This window comes from Ochotona curzoniae, unplaced genomic scaffold, assembly GCF_017591425.1.
Source record: "Ochotona curzoniae isolate NIBS_2020 unplaced genomic scaffold, NIBS_Ocur_1.0 patch227, whole genome shotgun sequence".
NCBI classification, from domain to species: domain Eukaryota; kingdom Metazoa; phylum Chordata; class Mammalia; order Lagomorpha; family Ochotonidae; genus Ochotona; species Ochotona curzoniae.
Window position 1 is genome coordinate 1 of NW_024466781.1, and position 12,583 is coordinate 12,583.

At 37.1% G+C, this 12,583-nt stretch overlaps 1 pseudogene; it reads right to left on the reverse strand.

Annotated features, from left to right (window-relative positions):
• Window positions 1-7,468: 7,468 nt before the first annotated feature.
• LOC121166781 lies at window positions 7,469-7,936 on the reverse strand (annotated as a pseudogene).
• Window positions 7,937-12,583: the final 4,647 nt, after the last annotated feature.

The window sequence follows — 12,583 nt, forward strand, 5'->3', positions numbered from 1 at the left end:
TGATCATAGTGATTCATTTCAATTTGAATATTTTATGAATTGGCATCTTTTCCTTTTTTGCTCAACATATTCCCTTTCTTCTTACCTCATAGAATACTGTCATGTTTTCATTCTGCTGCACACACAGAAGCCTATGCAGTATCTGTGATAGTGTCCTGGGGTGTTTGTGACTGAGGGTATTGGAAAAAATGTTGCTGTATTGTTTCCATTGTGACCAACCTCACACCAGAAACAAAAGTGCTACATAAGGAGGAGTCTGTTGCTCCCTAGGCAGCCTGGGTCTGTGCCCTTTGCTCCTTCTCTCCTATTCTTTTCTGAGCTGTAGTGGTTAGCTTGGTGCTTTTGAGTTTGAATGGAAGACAACTGAAAATGGTTTATCTGCAGGAAGAGATTGGGGGGGGACTCTAGACAAAGCAGATTTCTTGGGTGTTGTCATATGCCACCATGTGTCACAATATTTGTTTTGCGGAAATGCTTAAGGGTCATTAGAAAGCCAGAGCACTTCCACTTGATGTCATTTGGGCCTTTTCCATAAAACTACTTTGAAATCTATGACATTTCTCACCTGATTTAGTGACAGTTTCAAGAAAAAAACAGGGAAGTTTTAAGGAAGAAAAAAGCTAGAACAGCAGAGGATTCAGTGATGCAGATCATGAGTGATGGGAAGGAGAGAGGGACAAGAAGAGAACATAGGCTGTGTTCTGAAAACCACAAACCAGGGCCCACACCATTGGTGCAGATTGCCAAAAATAACCTTGCAATCATTTCCTCAAGAATCAAGATGGCGGAATAGGGTAAGGACATGTTTAAACAGATGGAGAAATATTAGCCAGTGTGAAGCAGAGAAGGCACATTCTGTGAAACAGAAGAGGACAGAACAACAGCGGAGAGGTACCTGGAGACTGACAGACACAGGAAAGCAGTGGACACAATGGTGTGGTGTTGCAGTGACTAATACCCCAATAGCATTCAGCAAACAGCGATCTGAACTCCGCCGGCAGCTAGAACTGTTGGAGCTGCAGAGGTGAACCCAGACAAAGAACAACCCATCCTGCTGGTCTGTTTGATTTGACCAGGAGCAGGGACAGAGTGGCAGGTCCCAGATGGGCAGTATGGGAACAGGGTGGATTTCATAGCCCAGTCTACCTCCTAGAGCCAAATTGGGCACTATTTTGTTTATGGAGGCAAAGGCTATGGGGCAGGATTGCGCATGCACTGAGCTGGGAGTGAACTCATTTCTGACTCAGTGAACTACAACGTGGAATCCTACAGGTTCCACTCAAGAGAGGTCTGGGTAGCCCTCAGACCTGATGGCAAACAGATCAAGAACTCTAGCAGTGGCACATCAGGTGCCATTTCTTACAGTGTGGCAAAGAATTTAAGACTGCAGGGGACAACACTGAGTTGTACATGCACTGAACTCAGCAAGAACTCACTGGGTTCAGTGCATTGCACTGTTCCCACAGGAAAATAGTACCAACTATGGCTTCATATGGGTCAGAATAGGTCTGTGTGGCCCCCAGACATAATGGCCAACAGGTTCTAGCAAGATCAGCACCACCAACAACTTAGCTATAGAGGACTCCTAGTGTCTCCCTAAGCCTGGGACCTGCTCCAACCAGAAGTGGGAGAAAGGCTGTAAAAACAATGGTGAAGCCTCAGCAGTGTCACAGGAGGTGGAGTGTGGTGAGCCAGCTGGGGCTATGGATACCATGGTGGAAATCTAACATAAGAACCCAGACCTGGAATTCACTGGAGAGAGTAGCACAATTGGCTACAAGCAAAGAGCCATATAAGAAGTGCAATAAGTAAAACCAAGCTGTAGACCTGTGGGTGACACACCTTAGAAATCTGCCCCAAGGAGAAGATTCTGCTAACAAGAAGTATAATGACCAAGAGCAAAAGAAGAGACAAAGGCTAAATGAATATTACTGAAGACTTCCCTGCAAAGGAGCAAAACCCTTTGCCAACCTGAGTTCACTGAGGAAGACATCAAGAAAATGAGGGATACAGAATTCAAAACAGTTGTTATAAAACTTCTTATCAACAATGAGAAGCATGTAAAGCAGGCATTCAAGGAATTCAAGGAATATGTCACACTGGAAATGAATCAAATGAAAGCTGATATATCAGAAATGAAGAATACAGTGGAGCAAATTAGAAGTACAGTGGAGAGTCTCCAAAATAGAATGAAGGAGGTAGAAGAAAGCATCTCAGAATTAGAAGATATTTCCTGCCACAAAGGGGAAACAAATGAAAAGCTGGAAGCAGAGCTGGATCAGGCTAAAAAAAAAGTATTCAAGAATTGAAACACACTATTATGACACGTAATATAAATTATGGAAGTCACTGAAAGTGCAGAAAGAGAAGCTGGGTTTAAAAATGTATTTAATGAAATCCCTACAAGGTTGACCAAAAGTGATCTTCATCATAACATGTGATAATCAAGTTCTCTTCAATCAAACATAAGGAAAAGATCCTTAAATGTGCACGTGAAAAAATCAACTGACATATAAATGAATGCTAATTAAACTCACAGGAGACCTCTCACAGGAAACTCTACAGGACAGAAGAGAATGGAGCCACACATTCCAGATTCTAAAACCAAAAAATTGTCAGCCCAGGATAACGTACCTAGGAAAATTTTCCTTTGTCTTTGAAAATGAAATAAAATTCTTCCACATTAAAGAAAATTTAAAAGAATATGCATCTTCCAAACCTGCCCTAAAAATGATACTTCAAGATGTTCTCTTGACAGAGAAAAGGAGTAGCACCCACCAAAATCAAAGGCAAATGCAAAGAACATCCCAGTAAAATAACAGAATACTAAATCAATGAACAACCCACTGCTAAAATGACAGAACCAAATTACGACCTATTTGTATTAACCCTGAATGTAAACAGCTTAAACTCATCAAGCAAACGTCATAGATTAGTAGACTGGATTAAAAAACAAAACCCCTCTATTTGTTGCCTGCAGGAGACATATCTCACCCACAAAGATCAGCGGAAACTATATCTCATGGATTTTGATATTTTTTGTTAGTTTCATCTCTTCAAAATTCTTCTGATTAAATTCTTGAATGACTCATAGATCATATAGTAGGTTCAAGGAAGTTCTTGATTTTCTTTTTCATTTCTTCAGTGACATATTAATCATTCAGTAGCATGTTATTTATCTCCATGGTCTTGTTAATTTCTCTTTCTTTTTCCCTGTTGTTTATTTTATTTTGTGACTTTTCATTTAAGAGGATGTATAGGAACTGTGTAATGGAGACTATTATATCTAGCAGCATGTAATTTAACTTCATGGCATTGTAAATTTCTATTTCTCTTCCTATTGTTGATTTTTATTGTGGCTTTTCATTTCAGGGGATATATAGTAACTGTGTAATGAAGACTATCATATCCAGATGTGAAGATACAATGCAGTATGCATCTCTACTTCCAGACAAAGATGGACTCCCAATGAAACTGTTTACTATATCTTGACAGTAGGATGCTGGACTCTGCCATTGTCCATGCCTGCAGTGATGGACATATTACTGTGTATGAAAAACTATACTATAGTAACTATATAGTGATGGAGGAGAAAATTGGGGAGAGGCCTATGGAACTGTATCATAAAATAATAATAAAAAGAAGTAAAAATTAAATAAAACAATAACCTTGCATGTTTTAGGGAACTTATCCTGATTCTGGAGTATAATGTACGCATGAATTTAAGCATCATAGGGATGTACTGAGTAATTGCCGTATTCTAGACATCAGGCTAATTACTAAGGGTAAGATGCTGAGAAAGACAGATGATATTTCCTGCCTCACTTGATCTTACATTTGAGTTAGCAGTTGCAGAGTATTATAAAAATCGTTCTGTCACTGTCCTGCAGCGATGGACTTGGGGCATGGAGTCAATAATAACATGCATGGACTACTGACTGGTGGTCAATAGCTGAAGTTTATTAACAGCACCAGACTTTTTAAAGAAGGTTGTCATGTAGGCACCCAGAGAGAAGGAGCTTGAACCATTTACATCTCCACAGCAAGGTAGAGTTGCCATAACACAACTTGTTTATACCTAAACCTGTAAACCAGGTTTCCTGTTCATTCACCTCCATATCAATTGCTCCTGGCACCTTCAGGGGAGATGCAACTGGCTATGTCTCCCACAATAGCAAAGATTCTGAATGTCCTTCTACAGTGCTCCAGTAGGTAAAGTACAAATCACCATAGGGTTCAAGTGTTCATTTATGAAGCAATAAGGGTTTGAGGGTTAGAAGTAGCTTTCAGGATTAGTCATTTGCACCTGCAGATTGGATTTGTAATTTAGGCTTTAACCTTTTGAAGAGCAGTGCTGATGTGTAGTTATTTAATCACAAAAAGGACGTAGTGTGAGGATCTGGTGGCTTTCAATTCCTGCGTATTTGGGGCTGAAATCATCAGACTTGCATCTACACTTGGGGTTGGAATTTTTCCCCCAGTATAGCTTCCTGCCTCCTTAAAAAAGCAATCATCCATGTTATTATTTTTTGCTCCATTCCCATGGGCCTGCACCTGTTAATGTGACTCTATCCAGTGTCACCTCATGCAGCTTCTGGCTCAGGACGTAATCACTATGATAATCTGTGTCCTCTGCTGTGAAATGGCAGCTGACTCACTCTCTTTGACATAGTATAAAGGACCTCTTCCCCTCAGGACTGGGAAAATCCTCTCACCCTGACAAGCAGTAAGAGAAAATCAGTTCAGGGAGAGGCAGCAATACAGAATCATAGACTTTAGGCTTTCCCTCCTATAAACTCTGGATAAATCAGAGAGTGCTAGAGTCAACTGCTATGTAAAAGGGGAGCTGGCAAACAATCCGTCATACCTTTTTCTCCCATTGTGGGATCCATCCTTCCCACCATTTTCATTTCTCTGTGGATGCTCATAAGTCCCCAGGCTGCCTGCAAACTAAAGAACATCCTTTTGTTCTTTGTAAAGTCTGGATCTGGAACTTTTAGGCTTTCTTTTCTCTTCTTTCACTTCTATTTTTGTCCTACTCCCACCAAAAAGGAGCAATGAATAAAACTCACAACACATTGGCTCAAAAGAAAGAATTGTGTCAAGTATTTTGTGAGGAGTCAGACTGGGTATTAGGCAGTTAGGGTATTCTGGGTCTGTGAATCATTTTTCTCAAATATAAAATGATATTTTCTCCACTATGTCTTAAATTCACTAGAGCACATTTCTCCCAAGAGACAAGTGCATAATGAACATATCAAGAACATGCTTCCCCCAAGAGATAAGGATGAAATCAACATATCAGTTCCCCACCTAAAGTGACCACCCAATTCCATCTCAGGGTAGTGTCAGACTGGTCTCTTTATCATTAGAATGAGAGTGAGGAAGTGAATTGGTAACACCTTTTGGGGCCTTTTGTTCCAAAGCCAGGTATCACGGAAACCACGAATTTTCCTTTGTTTTTGGAGAAACTCCTTTGAAGCAAAATTTGAAACGATGCCGACACCCCCTGTGCACAGGTCTCTCCTTTCTTGAAGCTCCTCCCGTTACTAGGATGGGAGCATCTTTTCTCCTTTCTTCTAATAAATCTTGCTTTAAAACTAAACTGTGTCCTCAAGAAAATGATTTTTTCCTGGGAGACAAGAATTGGAGTTGCTGCCGCATTTTGTGTCCAAAAGTCCTACATCAGTATAGGATTTAGAAAAAAAGAAAAAAGAAACTTCGCTCTTAAAAGGCAATACAAAGCTAGGTGATTTTTCTTCATGGATACATCAATACGAATTTATTCATAATATGCCCAAGATTAAGTATTTCCAGCTTTCCTGATCAGCTTTTTCTGTTGGTTCAGAAGTGTGGCAGGTTTGGAGGTTAAGAAAGAGTACCTGTTTTCTGTTCAGTTTGGAGAGCTTCAGGAAACTATAAGGGAAGTCCATGAGCATAAAAGTAAAAAGATGGTTGGGGGAATGAGGAATGAGGAGTGTTAGTGGGAAATGAGCACAGGGCAGTCTTCACAAGGATTCATGGTAAAACAAAAATCAAAAAGCAAACCAAGTGTGACCAGAGAGCTACAAAGAAGGAAAGAGAACCTGAAGGCGAAGATCAGAAGAAAATGGAAAATTAGATCAGATAGACAGAGACCAATAAGGAAAGCTTAGAACAGACAGGAGGCAGTCAGCTTGGACTCCCATATACCTTTATTAGGTAGGACACAAAGATTAGTTACTCCTCATTATGGTACTAAAGATTTCTCTGCACATCCCTCCTAAAATGTTTTGCTCCTCAGTTGTTAACATATGGTATGTTTGATTTATAAGCCTATTTGAACTAACCTAAAATTCATGAAGTTCAGTAGGAATCACACTTGAAAACTATAAGCTGCTAAATATAACAATGAAAATAGACACAAGATAGCTGAACAGTACCCTATATCTTTTATAAGGTGTATAGCAGCCGGTTGTATAAAAACTACAATTGAAATGTCAGTGAAGCAGCCATAGGATTCGGTTAAGAACTTGCATTTTCTAACATATTGGTCACTCTATACCATGTCAATTAACTTCATGATGTTGTAAATTGTTGTTGAAGCTGGATAGTGGCTTTTCATTGGAGGGGATGATATTCCACCAGCTCTACTTTCAGACCAGGGATGGTCTCCCAGTGAAACTGTTAAATTTATCTGGACAATAAGATGCCGGACTCTATGTGGCCCATACCCACAATGAAGGAATCATGATTGGATACAAACTGTAATACTGTAACAATATGGAGGAAATCAATTTGGGGGAGGGCTTTTTGGAGGGGCTGGGGGAACCCCAGAGCCTATGAAACTGTGTCATAAAACAAAATTTAAAAATTTTTAAAAAGGAAGAAAATGGGAAATTTGCAGTGTCTGAAGGAATTCTGAGTATGTCTGACAGTATACACTTGCTGATAAAGAGGTAAGGAAACAGGCTATTGAACTCACATTGGTAAGACTCTAATACCATAAAGTTTCTTTGAGGGTTATTTTGTCACAACTCTCTAAAAAACTCTTTAAATGCAAATGTCCTTTGATGGGATTCAACTGTAGAAATTATCTTGCATATATTTGGTCCTATAGAAACACCAGGTTTCTGTAATATTATGATGGGAATAAAACAGAAACAATCAATCTGTATCAATAGGGAATTGTTAAAATACATGAAGACAAATTTATATAATACTATGTATGCAGTGAGTGAAATACATTTTTAGTGGCAAAGTGGAAAATAAAAAAAAAATGTTGGACAAAGTAATAGAATTATATATTGACTAAGATACTTCAGAAATTTCCTAGAAAATAAAGTTTAAAATGAGTTTATGTGGGCCAATGCCATGGCACATTTTGTTTTTCCAGGTTCATAATTTATTGTACAAATTGAATCACCAGACGTTGAGTTAATTAGCTTCTCCAGGCAGGAGGGCAGATGGGAAATGATTTGTAATCCACTTATGTTGCTTTCACAGCTGGAATTTTTAGACCTTAAGCTGAAGTACATAACCAGCAAAGCAATGCCTCCATATGTGGCTAGTACACAATTCATTCTGCCTGTGAGCCTGTAAGAGTTGAACACTTTTTGATTTTAGTGAGCTGGAATTGGGCATCAGTTTCTGGACCTGCCATGATATCAATCTTCTTAGAGCTACCAACTCCTCAGCTGGTGTCCTTCAAGGCCTACCGAGAGTGAACTGGGCCCAGCCGGAAGCCATGGTACAGATTGAGCTTTCATCTGTCACGCTAGTGTCCCATGTGGGTACTGGTTCCAGTCCTAGCTTCCCCACTGCCAATCCAGCTCTTTGTGTATGGACTAGAAAAGCAGCAGAGGATGGCCCAAATCCTTGGGTCCCTGCAACAACATTGGAAACCTAGAAAAAGTTTCTGGCTGTAGATCTTTCCCTTTCTAGAAATCTGTCATTCAAAAAATAAAATTCTTTTAAACAATGAAGTTATTTTGATGCAAAAATCAAAATTCATTCAATCCTTTTTGTGTAATATGCCTTATACACAAGCTTTTTAAAAGTCCCTAGTATGAATTTCAAGCTTTACTTTTTTACTTTTTGTATATTTTATATTATTATCTTTATGCTACAGTTCCATATGTACAGGGATTCCTCCCTCCACCCCTCCATAGCTTCCCCCAGTTTTCCCTTATATTATCACAATAATACAGTCCTTCAGCTACAACCTTAACCCCTACATTCTGCTATTTCAATATATTGTGGCACTGTAGTTATAGACAATTGTATAGTCTAGTATGTTGTAAAGTTATATATCAAGTTTTCATTGGGATTCCTTTTTTTTAATAAAGGAACAGATATGTATACTGCAATATATCTTCACTTCAGATATGCTAGTCTCCATTATATAGCTCACCTATAAAAATGTTTTTACATTTATTCACTAATGTATTTTGTGAATTTTAAAGTTTATTACAGAAAAACTAATCTTTTAATTCCATTCTCATGGTGTTTTAAAGTAGCTGTATGTGTATGTGTGCATATGGAATTCTTGTAAAGGCCTGTAAGAAACTGTTAGAGACCTTGTTCTGGGAAACATAACAGAGAAAAAGGAGTAAGCAGTGTGGAGATATATTCATTGTGGAGATCTGCCCCTGAAAACCCAGATCACAATGCCTGAGGACTCTGAATCTTAACTCTTTTAGGCAGACTGAGAATGCTGCAGGGAGCAGACTCCCTGCTGAGATTGCAGATAAACCTTGGGCTGGCTAACACATCTGGGGAGGTGTGAGGCATCTTCATTAACTCCCTGTCCCTTCAGTGATTGTGGCCTAAACATATCTGAGTACAAACAGTTCTGTTGGATTGTATTTCTAGTTAGATCTGTTTGTTTACCAGTGTGGATTCCTGTAACTGATGTTTACTTATCCAGCTGCTTGGAGCCTGGTGATTGTTTCCCCTGAGCCCTTGTAACCTATTGGTGGAGTAGTTTGATTACCATTGTTCCATTAACTTGTAACTTTTACCAACCTGCTTGTTCTGCAAAAATTGGTATAAGACCAGAAAAATTCAATAAATTGTGCATTCATTCATCTCGCCTGTGTACCCTGTATCCCAAAGTTCTTCTCGGTGTGGATGTCACACTTTAAGTTCCAGTCCCCATTAGAGGGACCACCAAGAAAGAGGTACTTTTAAGCTCTCCTGCAGGATTTTATACTAAGTTAAACCTTTCCTTTGATAGACAAGGCATGCTATATGGTGGACAGATCAAATCCAATGTGCTCCACTACTAATTCATCTCCCTGTTAATGTGTGTGGGAAAACAGGGGAAGATGTACCAAGTGTTTGCATTGCTGCACTCATTTGGGCCCCTGGGACCAGTGGATAGAGGATTTCTCTCTCCTCACTTTGTAGCTCTGACATACAAATGAAAATATTTTTAAGTGATGTAAGCTTTATAAAAGTCTAAAGAGAGAAAGGGAAAGAAAGAAATTTGCTGGTTCAGTTTCCAGATGGTTCATCCAGAGCTTCATCATGGTTTGCCACAAAGGTCAATCAGTATCTTAACCAATAGGGCAAAGCTTCACTCCTCATTTTTTAGTTGAAAAATAATTTATGTCTTTACATCATTCAAATATTTTCAAGAAGTAGAGTACCTAATTATAAAAAAAAAAACCCAAAAAACAACCTGAAATCAGAAAGTGCTTCCATTTTAGATTTAAAAGTTTGAGTTCAAGAAACAAAAGTATAACTAGTGGAAACATGTATGGGAAAAACTAGCTCACTAAACTGCTACTAGCAAAGCCAAACAAGCTTTTATATCAATTAAAATTACTTAATAAAGCATAAAGTTGCATTCACATTACTCTGTCAACTTAATAAGTACACTTTCTGCAATAAAAACATAATGTTAAAGTTGAAAATATGCCCAATTGTAAGAATATGTGAAAAAACTCTTATTGTATGAATGCATATAATAGCAGATTAATAAAAACCCAATACCTTCACAATCTAGAATAAAATCAAATGCAAAAATATCTCATAAGATTTATGTTTAAATCATCTTTATTTAAAAGTTGCAAGAAGGTTCACAGTGAGCAAAAAAAGACACTTAAGTAAGAGACATTACGAAAAGAGAATAGTTGAGAGATGACAACATTATATGGGCTGAGTGATTAAAATTAGTTTGAGATTTCCTTCTTGGGTTGCAGATGTTCCGGAGCTGGTTAAAGATGGTGTACAGATGAACACACACTGGATTTCAAATTGTGTGGGTGGAAAAAAATCCAGCGAAACCAAGAGACTAACGAGGATAATCCTTTGTGCACACATTTCTCACTGCAGAAAGAAATAGGAAAAAAAGCTTACTGTTGTTGTTGTTGTTTTAATTAGAGATTGTGTAAACCACAGAATAAAAAAATAATTTCTAACAAAATCTAAATAGAATCATACCTTAATGTAAAACCTCAACAATACTAAGAAAAATATAACACCTTCAAGCAAAAAATAACATAATGTATTTGGGAAGATAAAATTTTTATTCACATTAAAACAATGAAAAAGAATTGTTATTAAGCACATAATACAGTAAATTCTATCATCTAGTGCATACGGCATGGCCAAAAAGCACATATTTATACAAAGAAATGATTATTTGAAAATTATTTCCTAATACATGCTAAAAATATTTTCAGGAAAATTGGTGTTAAACAGCAAAATGGAGAACACTAAAATAATTTAAGAAATTCATTATTCATTTTCCCAGTACCTGCAAAACACTTGTTACTACTGCATAGATACTGAACCTCAGGTTTATAATCAAATTAGTTAAAAAAAAAAAAAGTAGGTAAATATCCATATACTGAGGAGATGAAACAAACAGCTAAAGGGTAATAACTCGATGGAATAATTCCTAGAAGTAATTCATAATAGAGCTACACAAAGACTAAGAAAAGTTACAGGAGAAAAACAAAATTCAACAGGAGACAAACAAAATAATTTGATAGCATTTAAAATCAGAAAGTTGAAGAAATAAAAATTTTTTTCATGGATTAAAATGGGATGCAAGAATTATTTTAGTCAATTAATTTGGTCTGTAATTATACCTCTCTCATAAAAATGAATCTTAAAAAACAAAAAACAAAACAAAAATAACCAAACAAAAAACAACCATTACAACCCTGGTGCCTCCTGCCTGTAGCCCTGCCTTTCAGGTACAGAAAAATAAACCTTACCAAAACCCCGGCTTCCTAAACAAAGATTCCATGGCGTGTCCAACGATACAGTGTGTCAACGTGCCCACTGAGATGCCATCACCTCTTAAGCCATGCCATCGCAGCCATGTGCACACAGATCCAAGCGTCCAAGATCACCTCTGACCCTCACGCTCACTCTCATAATGCTTGTCCGTTAAATCGTACAACCCGACAACAACACCATAACCTTATGCTTCTCACGCCAATAGACACGCCAATAGACAGCAACCCACAGAATGGGAGATCTTTGCACACTACATAAGTGATAGGGGGCTAATCTCCAGAATATCCAAAGAACTTCAGAACAACCAAAACACCAAAACAAACAAATTACTCAAGAAATGGGCATATGTTTCACAAAGGAACAAACCCAGATGCCAACAATTTAACAGGCAGTCAATATCAGAAAAATTTCTGTCAAAATTGGGGGATTTGTCATAGTTTGGTTTTCCTGTCTCAATTGAAATCAAAGGGTCCAAGGTATGATCTCAGTTTCTTGAGCCTTAATAAAGGAAAAAATAATAGTAATAAGTGTTTACTTCTCTATTTATATGTACACGTATATATTTTTTAAAAATTTATGTGGGAAAAAATATTTATAATTATGGGAATTATTTTGACATTTTTTATGACCACAGAAAATATTGTGTTTTAATGTCAATCACATATTCAAAAATAAAAGCAACACAATAAATCCATGTTTGAATAAGATATAAAGATTAATATAATTTCAATTAGACAAAATGTATCTCATTTATCAAATTGTATTATCCTGAATATGTGTTTTTTGTTTGTTTTTACAACAGAAGCCTGACATTAAAATGTTCATCTATTTTAACACCTCTTTTAAGAAATCAAAATTAATTTGATCATTTTTTATTAACTTCTACAAAACAATATAAGTGTTCTTTATATAATCTGTATTAATCTGTTCAAAGCAATATATGGTTCCTGTTGTAAAGTTACGTCAATTGACTTGCATGTGAGGAGATCAACTATTCCTCATGGATGTGCTGTATTAAATGAACCACATCGTTTTTGTAAGTCATTCATTTTTTCCAGAAGAAAGCTCAAGGTACAGATTGTTTTAAAGGCACTAGAGCCTTTATAAAGAAGGTAGGAAAGAGAAAAAATAGCATCTACTGCTTACACTCCAGGTAGCTATGAAAATGCAGAGCAGACAATTTTGGTTTCCAAAATATCAAATGATTTGTCTCTAAATCCTGTCTATAAAAGGAATTCATAATTACTTAACTCTAAAAAGGTTAATTTTGTGATTTGCTATAATAAAAATATCATGATTACAATGTGGAAATTGGTTTTCTGAAATTTTATATTCTAATAATGATACA